We start from the raw sequence: 21,280 nt of genomic DNA, 5'->3' as shown, positions 1-21,280 counted from the left end.
CTCTGCCATCTCTTCCTGTGTTCACCTGCACAGACATTGCCATGCACAGTCCTCTTCCTTTATTGTTTTTCCCTGTAACCTCCCCTTCTTTCTCACAATTAGGTACTGCAAATGGTTATTAATATTTATAAACAGCTTTGTTGTTTTCTGGTGGGGAGGCTGGATTGCTGCTCAGCAGTCACCCGTGACTGTCTCCCAGCCGTGCCATCCTTAATTAGTGTTCCCCAGCTATTCCCTGGGCCTCCCCATTGCCATGGCAACCTTGTTTAATTGCAGAATCAACTGGTCCCTCTCACAGAGTATGGCCTGGCTCCTCTGTGCTTTCTGCTCTCAGTGCTATCAGGGGTAATTTCATGTTTTATTCTAAACTGATAATAATTATAATTTCAAATTATGAAGCAAAAAAGTACTGAGAGAAAGGAAAATAAGAATAATCAGTTCCTTGTCAGTGTCAGGGATAAAAAATGTCGGGGCTTTCACATAGTAAATAGCTTAAGTAGGTTGTAATTCCTGGTACTGTAAGAGATGTCACAGGGGGGTAGAATTCCAAAGAAATACAAATGAGGATTTGAGATGACATTAATGGAAAAGCCCCATTAGTTTCAATGGGAGAAAGAAAATGATTCTGTGTCAGAATATTATTAAATTAAAATTAATTTGGGGAAGAGCATTACCTGTGTCTATTACTGACTTTGGCTGCAGGGAAGCATTTTTGCATTACCATCAGAAAAATTTTTCAGAAGCATCCACCTTGCACATAGTGAGATTTCTTCTTCTTCTGGCAGGAAAAAATGTCACAAGGATTATTTTAATGTCATTTTTCCTTTCAGGAGATATGAGGTTTTTTAAGCAATGTTTTATAAGTTTCTTTTCTTACTTTGGATCAGAATCAGCCATCCCAGTTAGGCATAAATGCACATGCAGGGCACAAAGCAGTCAGACTCAGTCTGGGACAGAGTCAAAAAGGGAATTTCAGCTCAAATGGTTTACATCTGGCAAAGTTACTAGCAACAGAAAATGGCCTTGTAAGAGAAAGAGTCTGACCTGCCTAAGGTGGATATTTTATGTATCCAAATCACCTTTAGGCATTGTTGTTACTGCTATTAGTGAATGTGTTGTTGCAGACTTGCAGTGTGAGTTGAGAGAAGGGTTTTTTTACCACTCTGTACCAAATCTTCTGAAATCTCACAGGCTCAGGAAAGGAGAGGAAAAGGAGAAAACTTCCCCAGCATTTGCTGTATATTTAAAGGGTTATTTTCCTTTGTTTGTGCCTATCTCAGGACTGTCTTCTCTTCAGACAATGCCAATTCTTCTGCCTCTCCTGATCTTCTGTCCAGAACACGGTGTTATTTCAGACAGACTGGGAGTTCTCCTAATTAAAGTAGCTATTTTATTTGAGCTCACATCCAGTTGAATCTCAAACAATTTGGCCACCAAAACTGGAACTGCAGGAAACACTGAGTTTGTCCCTACTCCTAATTTCTTATTTTACCTCCCCTCCCTTCTATACTATTTTAATCTGACCCAAATTTGACCCAATATAATTCAGCAGGAACATGTGCAGCACCTTGTTCTGCAGTTCCCCATATGGCAGTGAGGGAAGGAAAGCTAGTGCCAATTGCAGATCCAATTATAGCAAAAACAAGGTTGCTCCATTACTGCATTTGAAGCCATAATTAAATTTGCTCACTGTGAAGAGGTGCCAAACCTGCCATTTCTTTGGAACATGGGACATCTGTTTAGTGCTAATACTAACATGGGATTTGAGAAGAAACAATAAAACTTCCACCAGTTTCTGCTGTTTAATTTCATTTAAAAAAAATATTTTAGTTCATATCTACTTGGTTTCAGTTTGGCATTCCTTGAGGCATTTCTAGGGCAGGCATCCACTCCACCAGTTGCTGTCCAACCAAATACCCAGCAATGAGAGTTATCCCTTGGTATTTCAGCACCCAGGTCCTTTATGTGGGAGATGGAGCTCTGTTCTTTGACACTTTGACAGTACAGCTGGTCTGTAGCTGGACAGATAAATCTGGCCATAATAAAAAACCCAATTTGGCTCTTCTGGTTCGATAAACACATCCCTGGGTGAGCGATGATAGGATGGATCTGAACACATACAAAGGACCATTTGATCCTCCTAAGTGCAGACATCTCACTGGTCAAGGGTTAAAACCCAGCCCAATCAGCTGTCTAAACCCAGGAAAATTCAAACCCCCTATAAAAAGAGCTCTTTGCTGTTTGTCTCATGATCAAGAGGACTTGAGTCGTGATTTCTGTCTCCAACCTACAACCACACATAACACGTGGTGACTGTGTGAGGACACAGCCATCCCACCAGGAGAGCAGGGGAGAGACAGAATGGTGTGTGAGGAGAGCTGCCAAAACAGCTGAAAGGCTGTGTAAAAATATGGAGAGAGGAAAGTTTCCAAAATGGCATGAAGAGCCAACCACAAACGGTGTGAAGAGCTGACCAAAAATCCAGATTCCTCTTTGTAAATAGCCCTTGTAAATAGAAAACAGTGCCAAAGAAATGGGTGGATTTGTCTCCATGGAGGAAAATGAACACATCAGGCCAGAGCTGATGTGGCTCCATCCCTTCACCTGCTCCAGCACTGGGTCACTCCCCAGGAGCAGGATGACCCCAGGTGCCACTGCAGCACTTGCTCTACGGCTTTTGGCTGTCACTCTGTGCTCTGAGGAGACAAGGACGACAGGGAGGTCTCTTCTGCATGGGATAACAGAGGATTTATTGCTCTGGGGAATCCTGGGGGCAAAAGACAGAAAATGCGAGCGTGCAACAGCTGAAATAGGGAGGTGGTTCAAAGGGAGGGTACAAAGCATCAGCTAATCAGAGATATCCTGGGGAGGGGAAAAGGCAGGGTTCACTAAATCATCATCCAGTGAGGGAGGTAGGGGGGAAATTGGGTCACATGGACTAATCAAACATCGAATTTTAGGGGATTTCCAAAGTGGAATTCCAAGCATGTGGTGGGCTTAAGACAGGATTGACAGGGGACTCAGGGTAGATTGACAGTGTGGGGTGGGAGGGTCTCATTTGGACCAAACCATCAACTTGGGCAGTAACAGAACATAACAAGAAACACACTGTGACAATCACTCTTACACCTCTGAAAATCCTGCCCAGAGCTCTGTGGGTCTGTTCACACAGCAGCACACCTGGCTGTCAGCAAGGGAAATATAAGTGCTAAAAATTCCATTTTCTGATCTTTTTTATTTTCTTCCCAAAAATACTGGCTTTGGAGCAGATCCAAGTGAGCAGATTAAAAGGGATTGTTCACAAGAAGTCTAACAGAAGGAACTTCCTTGGAATAAGCTGGTCTGGGAGGAAGCTGAGTTAATAGCTTTTTAGCAGTACTATATAGGAAGGGTTACTGTAATGACCAGTGCTTAATGAGCAACCCAACACTATGTCAGGAAGGATAACTGAGTCTTGTGGTTATTAATGATGTAATTTTTAAGTAATTTTGGGGTTTCAGTACTTCTGTCTTTCAATGGGACTTGCTTCCCACCAACCCACAGGAGCACCATCCTCATTAACCCTGGAGGATCCAAACAAAAGCCAAACTTCAAACACATATTCCTAGAAATCAAACTTCAGTGTTTCAGCTGTTCACAAAGCTATGGATTTTTCAATCAAAAATAAAAAGTTGCCTAAATGGTGGAATGAGAATATGATTTGACCAGCTCTAGAGCTGGGGTGAGAAGACAGAGACCACTGATGAGTGTCAATGAAAAATCAGCTCAATATGAGCTGGAATTGCAGCCAAAAACATTTTAAAGTAACCACATGAATCTTATAAAGCAAACACTAGTAATGATTTCCAGAATGACCTTCCTCTTAGGGAGAATGTTTAATTTGCTGATGAGTCTGTAAACTGTTCTTTTAGGAGAGTGGTGGCCAATGTGTTCTTCATCAGGGGATTTGTTTGTTTTCTCTTATAAGGCAGGGAATAGACGTACCTGGATTTCTGTCCTGGTTTGGGGCAAATCTGGGAGAGAACTTCCAAATGGGGTCCCTCCAAAACAAATTCAAGCAGCCCCTCCCACAGCTGGTTCAGGAAAAGATTTCCTTGGAAAACAAGTGGGAAAAAAACCTGTTTATTTAACAGAAATTGAATAATATTAAACAATAAAACCTCTCACTGTTTGATGAGATGTAAAATCCATAAAAAGTCCTTTTCATGTGGTGTAGCTCAGTTCACTCAGGTTCTTCTCAGTCCCTCTGGTGCTGGAAAGTGCCAATGCCCAGGCCCTGGTGGCCACAGGCCTGAGTGAGCTCCTGGGTTTGGCTGGGTGTTTTCAGTCCAGAGCAGGTTTGAACAGATCCAGGAAAAAGGGAAAAAAACAACCTGGGGAACTCCTCTGCCTCAGCTAGCTAAAGCTAACTAAAAGCCAGAGAGAAGCTCTGTCCATCTGTCTGTCCTGCTGCAGACAGCACAGTCCAGGAGCAGGATGCAGAGGAGTGAATTCCCTTTCTCAACACAAACTGTGGCTTCTTCTTCCCCTCTTTTGCTCTCAGAGCCAGTTTTAAAGGTGCAGAACTTAATATATAACATAAGCCAGGCAATTAGGGATATAAGCATCATAAAGTCACTCCAGGACAATTTCATAGGGAAATGAGGAACAGAGAAGCAATTTCTGTGAGCTTTTTTGTTCTGGACTCTGATAGATATTGGATAACATTACTGTTTCTTCTATGAAACTTTGTGAAATGGATTACCCAAACTTTTTTTTTTTTAATTGCCTGGTTGAATAAAAAACAACCTGATAGTAAATAATATATCATTATACCAAGTCAGATAATATTATAATAAAATTGCTGTGATGAAGAATAACAATAATTCATTTTTATGCCTAGAACTAATTTTCTTAATAGGTGACCACTGAACATTGCCATAATTAGTGCATTCCTTAGAAATTATTAACACATTTTCAGGGCTGAACTTCCCATGGAGTTGCATTTCCACTTTTAAATGCTCACCCATCATCAGCTGCAGCCGGAATTCTGAGGACACAATTTCAGTGTTGACACCAAGAAATTGGCCAATGCATTTCTAGATCTAAGAATTAGCTCATTGTGTTTGTTTTTTTAATTTCAACTGATCCTCACCTAACTAAACAAAAATAAAGTAACTTGTGGGTTTTTTTCTAGACAGGACACTAAACTGAGGCCTAAGGCTCCCGTGCCCAGTCCTGGCTCTTGGAATTGGAAGGCAGCAGAGGCTTTCTCAGACAGGTTTTCAGTGGCCATGGGAAGTTGGGCATTGATTGCAAATTCTGCCTCATGCCATCTCTGTCTGCAGCAGAGTTAGCATTCATGGTGTCACTCAAAGTGAACTTTTACTGCCCACAACAACCTATTTCTGTAGCAAAGGTCATATTTGCTATCTATCAGGATGTAGCAGCACAGTGGAATAATGAGTTGCCACAATGAACTGGCCTTTTAACATTCTGAATGGGCTTCTAAATCAAGCAGAGGGAGCATTGACTGAAAATCATTTGGTCTGTCTACTTGAAAGGTCATAGTCTGAAATACTGCAAGATCATTTTAGCCTGGTTTATACAGTGAAGAAGTTTTATACAGAGCCCACCACCTACACCAATTGTGCAGGTGTCTGGCCTTCCTGGGATTTGAGATGGTAATGGGAAAAAAGAAAGACTAATTGGATCTGTCACAGCCCTTAAGTCAAGGAAAGATAAAAATCATTAATGGTTTGGTGCTGTTTATTTTTTTTCTATTTTTTTTTTCTTTGTGGCAAAATCCACCAGAGCTTGCAGTGACTTTCCTGAGAGAGAGCACACATTTCCTAAAGTCCAAGCAGAGCTGCCTTTCCCTGCCAGCAGTGATTCTCACACAGCCATGTGTGGCCAGTACATCTTTCCAGGCATTTATTTTATCCTATTCCGTGCCCAAGTAATTGTATCCGTTTCCTTCCAACCTTGCTTCCCAATTCTAAGGCTCTTCTCTCTTCACTCTTCAGTTGAGACAGGTTATTTCCAAAACACAGGGCTGCCATTTCCAGTGTAGCTAAAGGAATTCACGTGTTCTTGTGGCCTGTGACAGCAATTTCTTGTTTTCAGACAGTCTGACATTCATCAGCTTTCTCACATGGAGATGCTACATAAAAGCAGTACTCAACATTATACAAGTAAAGTATAAACTTCTGGTTTTTTCTGGAAAATTAGGTTCTTTATAAATACAGCTGCTGCTTGATTTGTTTTAAAAGGGTGTGTGGCCCTTGGCATATGAGTGAGCATCCAATGTTAGACAAAATCTTCTCTCTTTTCTCACTCTTTTACAGATGAACCAAAGTTCATTGTCAGTAGTGTTTGAAACAATAAAAATGCTGCTGTTTAGGTGAAGAATACTGGTGTAGACAGGGTCTGATTGTAAACCTGAAACTGGTTTTGCACTGCTGTGTTATTTACAATGTCATGTCAATACACTCAGGTTTTCCCAGGAGCCATAAAAATATTTAGTTTTACTGCTGCAAGATATTGCTATGAATTACAAAATATCCTGAGGTCCTGGGCCTGAGAATTTGACCCAAGTGGATTTGTCCTCCTGACACAAATCCCCCTGTGCTGTAAGACAATGTCCCCTCTCTGGTGCAGGACACTGAGCTTGTTTTGGCTGCTGCTCTGAGGCTGCAAAGCAACACACTGAGAGTAAATGATTCCCACAGCCCTCTCCATCTTCCCTATGGAAACCCACCAGGCATCTCTGAATATCTTTTCCTCACTGAACACAGAGCAGTGGATAAAAAAAACTAAAAGCACATGCCACCTATGAAAATAAAGCAAAGCATTCCGTGTCTCACACAGTGCTCTCTGGAGGCAGAATGAAAGAAAAAGGAATAAACTGTGTCTGACAGATGTTAAGGAAGCACAGAGACCCATTTTAATGAAGTGGCCTGTAGCTGGGACATCAGGAACCATACAGAAAAAGGAGAGGCCATGAAGAACATCTTCACTTTTCTCAAAAATGTACTTTGTTGAAGATTTTTGGGAGTTTTTTTTTGTGGCATGCTCATGGATGCAGCAGGAGAACCCCCAGGTCCTGAGAGGCAGAAGAGATCCTGTGCTGACTGGACATTTCTTGGATCTGCCTGTTATATCCTCCTGCAGCTGCTTGGGGAACACTTTCAAAAGGTCGGGAAGCACCACAAATTCCAAATGACAGTTCTTGAATTTGTCTCAGAATAGTATGGCCGGATCTGTCTCTGTTCTCCTGCTGTAAATTCTGCTCAAGCAATTTAGAGGGATGCTGCAGAACAACTCATCCCAAAAAACTTCCAGCCTTCCTCAGCAAAGGAATCAGCTGGTGACAGGGCTGCTGTTGCTTGCAGAAACAGGAGACTGTGCCTGGCAGCTCTGAAGCAGGCTTTGTGCTGTGTGCTGCTTTTGTTTTATGTGCCATCACCCAGAGAGACTGGGATACAGAAATACATTACATTTAAAACAGGAATAAAATATTCAGCTGAATATAAGAAAGAGATAGAGAAACATGTGCACAAGGTAAAATGCCAACTTTAGATACTAAAAAAAAAAAAACTAAACCAAATGAGTTGAGGGAATTTGTGGACCAGCAGTCTTAAGGTGTATTCCACATTATTAAATTAACTTCAGAATTTAAATCTGGCTTTTGTTCCAAGCAGACTTCTTAAGGAGTTGTGGCTAATTTTCAGTCTTTTTAAGAATACACACTGAGCCTTCCCTGAAGAGTAATTTCATTACTTGCTTGGTACTGCTGCTGCGTGGACTTCTAATCCACAAATTTAAATAACAAAATATTCAAGCCACAACAACTTCCTTACACGCAGCACCACAAAAGATTCCTGTTGGAATGGGCCTGGGTGATTTGAGCCACAGCCTAAACTCCACCTGCATATGCAGAGAGCATCAGGCTGTGGGAAACACAATGTTAGGATGGGAAACATCTGGTTGGGTTCTGGAGAGTAGAAGGGGCTGATGGGAATGGTTATGTTAATGAAGCAGTTCTAAAGAAGGTCATGTTGGTGGTTCCCATTTAGGATTGGTTGGTTACACTTTACGTGTATGGTGATGTTCTTATTCTTAATGTTCATTGGCTCAGAGTTCCGTGTATATTGTTATGTTTCCCCAATTTTGGGGTCTTTAAGGATCCTCCCCTGTACTGTGCATGCCTTATGTTCCTTTGTTGTTATTAAAGTTCTTCACTTTCCTGGAGGCCCTCATCACACCCATCCTTATTATCCAGCCGTATTATCCAGCTATAATTCCTGGCTGGTCCAGTCCCAGGGTCACGGTACCACAACAAATTTCCCTCCGTGACTCTGCTGTGGCTGCTGACACAGCCTCTAAAAGTTTCAGAGTATTTCTGGAAAGGGATCTGTTTATAATAATATTCGTTTGCACATGATCCCTGTAAGTCTTTGCTTTAATCTTGGTTAAATAGTGAAGCAATTAAATCGTAATTCCTGGTGCTGGAAAAACATCATCCTCCCACGAGACAAAACAGGAACAGGGAATGTTTACGGCACTGGCATTTTAAAGCTAATTTAAAGAGGATTTATCACAATTAGAGAAAGAGTTAATGAGGGATATATGTACATTATCTGGCTAATAGTGATTCGCATTCCACCACTGTCATCAAGCTGAAGCAGAGGTTGGAAGGGCCAGCTCTGCCTGCAAACATCCACGTGGCTGCCAGGGCTCCAGCAAAGCCTCTCAAGCATCACTTCCCAAAGAAGCAGTGTGTGAGCAGCTGTAAGGAGTATTTAATAGCCCAGTACAACTGCAGTGTTACTGAAAAGAGAAATGCTGTGGCTTGAGGAAATATAATTAACCCTGCCTTCCACTCTGGTTTATCTATAGAAGAAATGCTTGTGACAAATTTCATCAACTGCACTGATGATCTGTGGGAAGAAAGGTCTGTAGAAATTCTTCTCTCCAACAACACAAAACACACTGCTTACAGAACAGAAATTAGTAAAAGAATCTTAGGTTCCAATTTTTTTTAGTTTTGGCTAGGTATAGTTGAAGGCAACACCTTGAAAGCTTCAAGCATCAGCACTTTATTGTTTTTTTGTTTGAGCCTTTTATGCTGTTCATCTTACATGCATTCCACTGTGTGCCCTCTCCACCCATCTGGAATTGGTCACCTCAGCATTCCATGTTTCTTTACCTTCAGTAATGTTCACCTGTCCTACACATTCGTAGCCCATTGGGCTTGTGTCATAGTTGTGAACAGTCTAGGTTCACCTAGAGCAGGGAAAAATGAACTATTGGTTTCAATTCTAGTGTTTTCCTGTTCATAAAGACAAGATTTTCGAGATAGAAATTTGTTTTGAAATAAAAGTAAATGCTCTGAATTCAAGCAGCATTTAAAGGGAAGTGTTGAGCGTTTGATAACTTTTGATTGGTTTTTTATTCCCTAAAATCTACTGGCTAAAATCATCATTATTTCCACAGCACCTTGAAGGCATTAAAAAGGACTGAAAGCAGGCAGAAAACACTGCACTACACAGGCCAGAGACATACTTACTGTTCAAAAAAAGACAAATAGATATAACTAAAAATCAGAATGAAAGCAACAACATTCACAGCTGCAGCAAGGGGCGGTGCTGAAAGAGGAGCTGCTGCCTGTGGAAGGAGCTGTGTGAGCACTCCAGAATGGACACGACCCTGTGGGACATGGGGAAAAGGAAAAGGGCAGCCTGAAGTTCTTGCCAGGATTGTGAGGAGGAGTGAAGAGGGTCTTCACACATCCTTTCATTGCTCACACAACTGAAGCGTGTGGAGATGATTTCTTTCTCAAATGTATATTAATCAAGATAATTCAACCTGCCATTTATTTGAAACCTGCAAGAAATGTCAGGAATTTCTATCCCTGAATTTTATCCTGCTGTGCACAGTAAGTAAATCTTCCACTAGGTTTGACTTCCAGCAAGAACCTGTGAAAGGACAGGGCACCATAACCACGCACTTGCTTTTGCACAGCAGATTTGTGCCTCCCTGAACAGACCTGCTGATGATTCCAGCAGCTGGAATCATCAGGAAGTTCTAAACAAATGCAGTATTAGATCAAGCCAAAAGAATTTTAGTTCCTTTTGATGTTTCTGTTTATGGGGCAGTTGTTCTTTTACCGTGCAGATCTTTCATAGGCATATGTATGAAGCAAAACAAACCTCAAGTTTTGAGGTTAGGTTTTTTTCCATTTAAGAATCTAAGTTACTAAATTATATCCCTAAACTCAGTGAATTTTTATAGGATTAAACCACATGCTGAAGGTAAGTTCTTAATGCCTTTTGGAAAAAAAGAGGAGATTTAAGGAAAGCACCCAGTGATATAACAGGACCTTTTTTCTGTATTTAGGAGGTTCTAGTTTAACACTCAAGTATGGCACTAAACTTCTGAGATTAATCTGGTTAGTTGTCTAGCATGCTATAGAAAGAGAGAGAGAGAGAGAGATGATGAGGGTTATCAATGTTTTTATATTTTACAGCAGTAATGATCCTTCATTTTCCTGTCCTCACCTATCCCAACCCCATCCTCTTTGGCAGCCTCAGGAGTGTACCTGGACAACCATAACTTGTTCAGTTCCACACTGAGCTGCTTCAAAAGCTGATTATTTTCCTCAGTGTGTGATATCACAGTTATTTGGGTACTCGAATTTCATGACCAGTGGGAACCCTGATGAATAAAATTTCCTGGCAGTGGCCTGGCCTGGGAATGCTCCATCCTGGCTCGGCTCCAGCCCTGCAGCAGGACAGGGATGGCGTGAGTGGAGCTGCTGCTCCCTCCCAGCTGAAGGGTATCAGCTCTGACAGCATTTGCTGATGGCCACTGAACCATAAACCATATTCTAAAATGTTGCACTTTACTCGCTGCCAAGGCAATTCATGAGAAGTTTGTGAGATGAAAAAATTTGAAAATCGAGCAGGACTAAGGAGGACACGTGAAATTTTGGAGGGGAGAAAAAAGTATTAGGTAATACTAACTCATCAAAATAGACCCTGAAATAGGTAATAAAGGAGATGAAACAGTAAGAGAGGCATCATAGTGAAAATAACTACAGCACCATCCATGTCTCTCTGGTGCACACTTTTCAGTCCCTGATTTGAAAGAAATTTTTGACATTTGGGCTCTATCAGAACCCCTCTTGCCAAGAGATCATTGTATAGTTTCACAAGTGTTATTGAGGACTCACACAGTGCCTGTGAAGTAGATCAGTGAAATTATCTCATTTTTTCAGAGGAGTAAATTGCATCATGTGAGTGATTATTTTTTTCTATTTTCTGAGACCACAGCAAGGCAGCTTTAAAGGATGATCCCAGGAGTCCTGGCTCCTGCATCCTGCTTTTATAACCTGCACTGAACTATGTCTGATTTAACAGAGTCCTGGTAAGTAATTCTGGGGCATTAAATACCATATCAGGTTAGAAGTTGGAAGTGTCTATATTTGGAGGTAATCCCAGTGCATTAAAACAGGAAGAGAAGGTGCTGAAAAACAGGATTGTATTTGGTAATGTTTTGCCAGTCTGCCTGAAATATTCCTCAGTTATCAGGGGCTGCTGTTCTTACCTTGATGTCAGGAATGTAGAGAAATATTTGGGAAATCATTGGTAATGCTGAAAGGTTGAAGAGTTTTCCGTATTACCAAGCTCATGGATATCCCAGAATTTCACGTGATGCCTCATCCTGAGGAAAAACCGTGACTCCTGAGGAGAGTCCAAAGACATCTCAATCCTCAAAGCAGGAATTTGTGAATATCTGAAGTGTAACTCCTAAGAGGTGCAGCAGTGCTTCCCCCAGCTACAGAAATGTGTATTGACTAGAAAAAATACCTTTTATATTAGATAAAGTACACACTAAGCAGAACATTTTTATTTGGGAATGTAGAGAATATACCAAATGGCTGACTATTTACAGAGGTTTGTTGGATGATGCTCCTAATCAAAATGAACCCCCTAATAAGTTTATTTTTTAAGAGGAAAAGGGCAAAGCACTAAGATTTTCTGGTTAATAATATAAAATGATTCTGTGGAATGTATGTTTACAACCAGTCAGTAGAAATATAGAAAGAACTGAAAAAAAAATTACAGGGGAATAAAGATTGACTCAGCTGATAGCTAAATATTAACCAAGTTCATAAGGAGAAGGGAAATTACAAAGGACTTGGCAAACTGAGTTGTCCAAACTGACTGACTAAATCAAGAAGTTAAACATCCTTGGGCAAAGCAACCCAGAGCAAACTGGCAAAGGTCATTACTGTTTCCTCAAATGGCTTGACTCTTTCACTTTGCAATTGAGCTGGGGTTTTAAATATAGCTTTAGTATGCAGACATAAAGGTCCTGGTCTCTGTTGAGCAGAGAGGCTTTGGAAGGCATTTCCTCCCACAGGTATTGGGGTGTTACCTGCAGCAGCTTCACTTCAGTGTATTTCAGGGCTCCACCAGCCACACAATGGTTAAAGATCAGAGCTGCAATTAGCTATGCTCTGCTGGGCTTGCCTTTAGGCCTCAGAAATAAAAGGATTAAAAGAAGAGCAGTGGAAAGGTTCCCTTTTTTTTGTCTTCCATGGAGCAGTCTCAGCAGCACCAGGGCGCTGTGTGCTGCATCTGTGCCATGGCACCTCTCACCATTGCACTGCTGCTTTAGGCTGTTGCAATAGAATTTATTTCCTTTATTATATCTGTATTCCATTGCCACAGGAGTTACTTAAAAAACTAGAACTGATGTAAAACACTGAGAAAACAGCAATCACCTTGCTGCTGTGCAGGTAAACACATCTGTATTCAAAAGTCTGCTGACAGTACTGCATATTTTCTGCACCTGATTTGAGCAACAGGAACAGTGAGTTTCTAACTGGGGCTCAAGTGCCCCATTCACAAGAGGATGATGCATTGTGAGCCAAATCAAAGCTAAGACTAAGCAGCACCTGAAGCTTAATACCATTCAAGTGAGTCCAGTTAAAAGCAAGCACCAATTTCCAGGTAGTGACCTTAAGCTGTGGGTGTTGCATTATCAGCTGCAGCTGAAAGGGATTTGGTTCACCTGAGGGGTAGGCACAGGCTCACTCAGTAAAGAAATTATGAGTAACAAGGCACTGCATGAGCTGCTCTGTCTGCCTTGCTCTCAGTCCCCATTCCCCACAAAGGCAGAAAATTGATGGTAAATGCACGTGTTATCATTCATGGGTGGTTAGAGAATTCCAATTTGAAAGAGCTGAGGTTATTCTTGCCTAGTAGACTAAATGCTAACTCTGTTCAATTCCATTTGTGTATAGCAATGGAAAACATGATTTATCTGGGGTATCAGGAATGACATTGCCTTTCATTAGCCATAAATAGCATTATGAGGCTCTGCCCTACTACCAGGTGGGTTCATGTACTATCAATTTCTGTGCATTTATACACATGCAGAATTAGGAAGGTGGAAATTCTCCAAAGCCCTGCTAGGAGAAACCTGTTAAGAGCTTATAGGGGTATTTATTTTATATTTTAAAAATTCAATAGACTCCAGTTAATCTGCCCTCTGATAATCCACAGAATAGTGACTGAGCCAGACACTTAGCTGGTGTAATGTACTGAAGCTCTTCTGAAAGCAGCAGTCAGGCTGCTCCTCTGAGACATAAGAGGCTTAGGCTCAATTCCCTAATTTACAACAGGTCTCCTGTGTAACTTTGGCCAAATTCCATCTGTTTAGATAAAAATAAGGGTTTACAGGTAGCGAACAGAATTCAAATCCCAACGATGCTCAAATTTCCTACATGATGCTAAAGAGAGAAGGGCTCAATGGATGGAGTGCAGAATTAAAAACACAGTGGCTGCACACTAGGAGGAACCCTCAGCACCCTCATGGAATTTCTGTGTGCTTGAGGAAGCCAATTCTATGAAATAAGGCATAAATCTCCATTTTTCCAGTGAGAATCCTCTGTTGCTGTTTACAGTAACAGCAGAGCACCAGTTTCTTACTGCTGCTGAAGGCAGGTGGAAATTAGGGGCCAAGCAATTCAGTTCAGTCATGACAAAAAGCTTTGTGGGCAGGCACAGAAGCAAAATTTTCCAGTCTTTGGTCAAGCCACAGCTTGAGAGCATGTTTCAAGCATCAGTTCTCTGGCAATAGGCATCAGAAGAGGGACTTTGGAGAAATTAACAACTCCAACATTAAATCTTCCTATTGTTGCTTCAGAACTTCAGCGTGGGATTGAAAGTTAAGTGGATTAAGGAGTGTAAAACGTTCATTATTGTAGCAATGGGGAACATCTAAGCAGCTAAAATTGATAGGCACTGTCATTTATAATTGCTGAGAGCTTGAGAACCAGAGTGTGTTAGGAGAGAGAGCAGTGGGAAGGTTTGAGCTCCTCAGGGGTAATGCTCTGATCTCTGATCCATACAGGTGCAGCTTTCTGGGGGGCAATTGTGTGCAGAAATGCCAGTCTGGAAAGGTCTGCCCTGCACACAGGACTGCAGAACAGGCACTTCCACAGCAGTGGTGCAAAGCCTGGGTAGAAGTGCTCTGAAAGCAGCTGGTCAAAAAAGCAATGGTGTCAGTGCCTTTTGGTGGCTTTGTGTTTCAGTTCATTACAGAAGAAATCTTTATTGTGAACATAGTTCCAGGAATAAGTGAATGGAAAACACTTCAGAGGACTATTCTGCCACAAGAAAGGTTGGAGAAGTGGGCCTGACAAAGATTCTAGAGGCCAAAAGTAACTGAGAAACAAAGTGAGGAAATATTAAATCAAATAAGGAGAATAGCTGGTGGACCTTCTGTGAAATGAGAGAAATGGTTTGGGGCAGATTCTGCAGAGTACAAGAGGGAAAGTACCTGAGGGAGGTGGAAACAAGTTTCATGGTTCCCTCCTGCAGGATGCTGCCTTGTTAAATGACATCTCACCATGAGCTAAAAGGTTATTTTCTTCCTGTAACACTTGATAGCATTTTCTTCATTCTCATCTCCCCTTCTCATTTGACCTGTGACAGGTATTAATATCCACTTTGACTATTCAGGAGCATTTTCTGGCACAAAATCTCAATTTGACAGAAGTGTGGCAATTTATAGTAGAGTTAGTCATTGCTAGACCTCAAAAGCTCCTTGAAGTGGGGCTGCCAGAAGACAGTGATTTGCCAAGTGTGTCAGTGGGAGCCCAGGGTTGTCCTTAGTGATGAGAACAGCCTGCACCAAACCATGGATAACTCCTGGCTTTGTATGGAATCAAACATGCAGGGAGAGCACCAGTCATCTTTCCTTATCTACTGGATGTGTAAATCCCCACCAAAATTCAGCAGTGGTGCTTAGAAAGCATTAGTGCAAAGCCAAGGTGTGTGATTCTCTTAAGCTGAGGGTACAGTTCAACTCTGCATTTCTCTTTGAGCTATGTGTACCATTTAGGGGCCTTTCTGCTCACAAGATCAGAAGTAGAGAATGCATATAAATGAGTATTGTTGCAAGGAAAATGAATGTCCTGAACTAGTAGAAAAGATGGAAGAACTGACTGTTTTCAGGAGTGACCATAATAGCAAGCAGCAGCAGACTTAGTCTGATGGTCTAGTATGGGAAGACCTCTGACATATTGATCATGGTGGAGAAAAGCAAATCACCAAATAATTTTTATACTCTTCTGTATGAAATATTTCAGAAAAAAAACCCTCTACTGCTGGCATTACTGCATCATTACCCAGAGATAGCTGTGGTGAAAGACGAAGTACAGACAAGCAGAAATTTCCAGTTTGTCCATAGGATTTGTGCTGTCTGTTAGAGTATGCACAGTGCATCCCAAGCCATCCTCTGCTTTTAGAAAAGCAGTGAGGTTCCTGTAGCACATGAAAATGTAGCCATTTAGACGTAATAAGTGTTTCACACAACATTAAATTACTTGTAGCTGCATGGTCTTGCAAACACCACTGCTCCAGCTCCCTGGGTAAAATGCACTGCAGTTTGCCAAAAACATCAGTGTGGAGGTGCAGCCAAAGCAGGGAGTGTGTTCTGAGCTTTCCAGCTGTTCTGAGCAGAGATTCAGAGATTTTCACCTGAAGTTTCAGAGCAGCAACTAATTCAAACTAATTCCACTCTGACACAGAGGATGTACCTTGTGCAAGTTTACCTTTCTGAAGCTAATTTCAGCGAGCTCAGGCTCCATGGCAGGTCACCACCCAACAGTTTCTATAAACTGCAGTGCAAAGGAGCTCCCTGAGAAAGGTGTGTGTTCCACTGCTCCACAAACTGGGGGCTCAGGGTGGCTCAGGGGTGCCACAAATCTCCATTTAGACCACAAGTGTTAATCTGTGAGCCCCCACAGGTCAGAGCCACCTGCACTGACCATGCCCAGGTGTGGTGGAAGTTAAAGAAATCTGAATCCTTTGGACTCAGAAAGTTCAGTCCAACCACAATCAGCCTTTGTTTCTGTGTCCAGATTAAGAGCCCAGGTGAATATTTGTCTCCCTCAGAAACAGGGAAAGATGTTCTCCAGCTTTCACTGAGTTACAGCATTAATATCTGTATTTATTTGTTTATTCTATTAACTGGCAGATATATGCCTGATCCTTTCCATTAAACAAATTGCAAAATTTTCTCTACATCCTGCACTCCAGTAGTAGGAAAATCACTGCCTTTCAAGTGGGGTCTTTTGGCAGGTCCCCATAACTGTCTCCACTAGTGGAAACAGGATTTGGGTTGGGTTTTTCACCTCTTAGCTGCAAGGTAGTTAATGTGTAATAAAACCTGTAGCTGGTGGGAAATTTTTCCAACAAAACACCCCTGATAAGCAAATAGTGACTTGCCAAAATCAAAACTGTCCAAAATTCTAGTTCTGAAATTGTCAGTGTATCTAGTTCTGCATGCTCAAAATGAAACCTGGTTTTTTTTTTGTCTTTGAATATTTTTTTTTGATACATTTGGATGAGAAGCATAGTTTAAACTGTTGTTTCGTTAAAAACAAAACCATTAGGGAAATCTCAACACTTTCTCTTTTTTATATGGAACTAACACATGACGAAAACAAAATGCATTTCTGAAGAGGATGGAGCCATAAATTGCATATGTAGTTTAAAAAACAAAACAAAACAAAAAATAAAACACAAAGCATAAAAACCCCTGTAACTTTTTCTTCTCAAGCAGAAACCACCTCAGCAGACAGAACCTGCATCCAAATGACCTCACTGTCTGCTGAAATCCTCTTTCCTCAGTTCACCTGACACTCTGCATGTCACCACGATGGATGAGACTTGCTGAGAACACAAAAACTCCCATGGAATAAAATAATTGATGGAGAACTCCGAATCATGGCACTAGCTTCTTCTTGTTTTTCTTAAAATCCTGATCTTGGCATCTTTTCAGGCCCTGCCTGTGTTTGCTGTAATGCATTTATTTCATTCAAAGTTGTTTTGAAACTGCTTTGTCAGGTGATTGAAGTTGTTAGTAAAGTTATGACAATATTTATTATCCCTTATAAGAGATAAAAATTAGTGGTTTTCTTCATGATTGATGCTCAATGTAACAAGAATTGCTGAGTAACCAACTAGTTCCATTGTTTACAACCTAAAAAAATAGTGGTTTTTATTTTTAGAGGAACGTGGAGCAAAATGACCCCAGCAAAAGCTAAAAACCAAATTAAGAACACACATTTATAAGCCTTTTGAAAAAAAAAAAACAGAGCCAAACCCGTTTCAATTGTTATTTTTATGCTGAAAAATCTCCTTACACTGTAGAAGAGTAACTGGTACTATGAATACTGCTCACTGAAAAGTAGCTAAACCTCCACCACTCATTTAATCATTCCTGAGTTTTTCTGCCAAACACCTGCCTTTTAATTTGCTACAACCAACCTGAAACATCTGTCAATTTTTTTTTCCCCCCTATGAATTAATAATGCTGTAATTAAAATCCAGCAGAGAGCTCAGCTGGGACTCCTGGTTAATTAGGATAGGAGGGGGCTGTGTGAGCAGCGTGCATGGCTTGGAACCAGGGTTCTGTGGCTGATGAGATTCTGCCAGTCCAGGAAGCTTCTGGGTGTTTGTTCCAGAAGGCAGCAATCATTTATGGGCAATCAAATATTGCTGAAATTATTTAATTTGGATGCAGTGCCCAAAAATTTCTTTTCTATGTGTGTATTTTAAAAGAATCTGTGTTTAGTTTCTCTCTAAGCACTAAGAAAAGAAGCAGCAGTGCTGAGCTAAGCTGTTCCTGAGAGATGTTTTGCACTTCAGGTGGGAGTGTCAGGAAGAGAAAAATGAACTCCTTGGTAAAGGCCATGCCTGCTGCTAACGGGCAGAGATTGAGGATGGGAGCTTCTTCCAGGATTGATTTCCATGCTGATAATTGCAATGGTGCTCGGCTAATCAAGATTGTTCCTGGTACTGAAAATAACAGCTGGATTCAGGTTTGATGCTTGTTGATTCCTGCAGCTCAAGTTCTTACACCACACATTTGAAATGTAAGGATTATGGATTTTTGGCTGATTTGTTTTGTTTTGGAACAACATACAAAGTTATTTCTAGTTTTATTGCATTTCAGCACATTTAGAGATGAAAACATCAATCTGAAAACCTCATCATTTATTAAGTAATTTTTTAATTATAAAAAGTTCACAAAATAAGCTTTTTCAGGCTTTCTCATTGAAGGCAAAAAAATTTATATTGCACCTCAGAGTCAGATATAAGAAATTCTTATCATGAACTTAAATGATTTGAAAACAAAACTGAACTAAACTTGCAGCATATAGTAAAAGAGAAAAGCCAATATGGCTGAGAGGGAATTTTCCTAAGCCACCTTTCACTCCAGCAGCTGCGGCATGAAAAGTGAACAAATTGCTTGACCAACCCTGCCCTCTTCAGGCCTCTGCATCCCCCTGGCTCTGCCAGATTTCTTCTTTTCTACACAGGCAGATTAAACGGGCTGCTGACATAACAGCACGTGGACATTGCTTATTTTTTGTTTCATTTTTTTAATGAAATAAAAATAATAATATTATAGATATTATTATATAATAAATAATATATTATAATATATTGTTATATAATAAATTATATATTATTATAGATAAACATATATAATATATAATAATATATAGTAATAATACATTATATATCATTAATATATATAATGATGCTATATAATATATAAATATAAATAATATATATAATAATATATAATGATAATAAATATATAATATGAGATATAATAGAAAATATATTATATATTATTATAGATAAATATATATAATAATATGTAATCTATAGTAATGATACATTATATATAATTAATATATATGTATATATATAATGATGCTATATAATATATAAATATAAATAATATATATAATAATAAATAATAAAATAAATTGATATTTGGGGACAGCTCTGTATTCCTAGTGTGACTAGGTCTGAAATATTAATTTAATTTGCCCAAATAGCTCCTGATTAGGTTTGCTGTTATGTGAGGGCTGTGAGCTGATGGAGATGATGCAGAAGGGATTTGATCTAACCCTGGAGCTGTTTGTTCAAGTAAAGCTCCCAGCACAGGCCATAAGCAGCATCATTAATGAGCCACAGTGCGAATCCCATCGACTGCATGTCTTGTACTGGATAACAAGGGAGAGTCACACTGAAACAGGATTCTGGTGAAGGCAGCGAGAGTAAATACAGCCCTTGGGAGATGCAGAATACTGTGCAGCTCCTCACTTAATGTCTGGTGAATAAGCACCTTTTAAGAATCTCTCGTTTTTAAACTAAACCAAAAAATCATCACAATGTTTTTGTTTTTTTTTTTTATTTTCATTTAACAAATAAAAGCAGGTACAGGTCAATATCATAAATCAGATTATGAATGACAGCTGTTTAAGTATTTCATTCAAGTAAGTATTCATTCATTAATACTTCAGTAAGTATTTCATTCATTCCTCTGTGTGTATGTGATTCTTTGAAAATAGAACTGAACCCTAAATAAGGCAAAGTGTGATTTTTAAAGTTAATTAATGAGATGTAAATCTGAAATGTAAAGCCAGCAAAACTAAATTTAAAAAAGAATCTCTGCATAGCTATAGCAGTTTGGGACTTTTTTATTTGCAATTGACATAACATCATCAAAATCTCTGGTACAAATGAAATCACATTGACAATCCTGCTTATGTTATATATATATATATATAATGTTATATATATATATATAATACATGTTAGCTGAGCTGAGGCAGACAGAAGCTATGCCACACAACACTTTTCTTTCGAAACTTTTTGCAAAGAGAAGTTATTTAACCCCTTCTTTCTTTTTATAACACGCTCTATGTGCTTGCAAGAGGCAGAAAATGTTCATTAATAGTAATAATTAAGTGTAATAGTATCTCTTCAATAATAGTAAAATTGCAAGGAGTGCACTCGGGCTCTCCTGGGACTCTTTGACCACCAGCTCATGAATTCTGAGGATTCCAGCCCTGAGAATGCTGAAGAGCCAGACAAGTTTTGTTTCAAGCAGAACCTAAAACCCACTAGGAGTTCACAGATCTATACCAAAAGCTGATTTCAATGAGTAACTTTAATCAGTAAATTCCAATTAAAAAAAAAAATGCTTCACTGGGATCTTTTCCCCTGATCAGCTCAATAAAATATATTCTTTGAAACAAAATCTGACTCACAATGCAGGTTTAATGAGGGCTAATTTAAATAGCCCTTAAATAAATTCATTATAGTTTCGGTATTAAAGAGCAAATGAATTAAACACCTAAGTTTAGAGGCTATCTTTCAAAATTCTGTGAACAAGAACAAATAAACAGACTTCTGTTTTGAAAGCTAAATCACAGGATAACAGAAGTGTGGAAAATTGAGATGTGTTCATTGGAACAGTCTCAAATGGAGCCTCACTGGGCTGCATGATGGATTTCACCCATTTACTATCGATTGCGTTAGAAATAGGCTCCTACATTCATGGTATGTGATCAATTTGCCTAAGAGTTCTTTGATAACTTGTTTTTCATAGAGATACTTGCAGGTAAACCAGAAAATGTGTTTTTCTCCTGCATTGACGTTAAAGCCATCCAGTAGATGGGGCCACAGAGTTGTACAAAACACAAAAGAAAGATTAGTGCCTCCTAAGAAAAACCCTCATAGTGCAAATAGAGCTTTGTAATCCATTACATTCTAATGTCAGGCAAATAATTTATTTGCTTATATCGTGTCTCGACTGTATGACTCATTAAGCTCTACTCAAAGGCTACTTAATATGATTGTGTGTGTTTGATACCGAAATAATTGCAACTCTCAGCCAACAAAAATTACAGCTG

Source organism: Poecile atricapillus, chromosome 17, assembly GCF_030490865.1.
Source record: "Poecile atricapillus isolate bPoeAtr1 chromosome 17, bPoeAtr1.hap1, whole genome shotgun sequence".
NCBI classification, from domain to species: domain Eukaryota; kingdom Metazoa; phylum Chordata; class Aves; order Passeriformes; family Paridae; genus Poecile; species Poecile atricapillus.
This window is presented reverse-complemented; position numbering follows the sequence as displayed.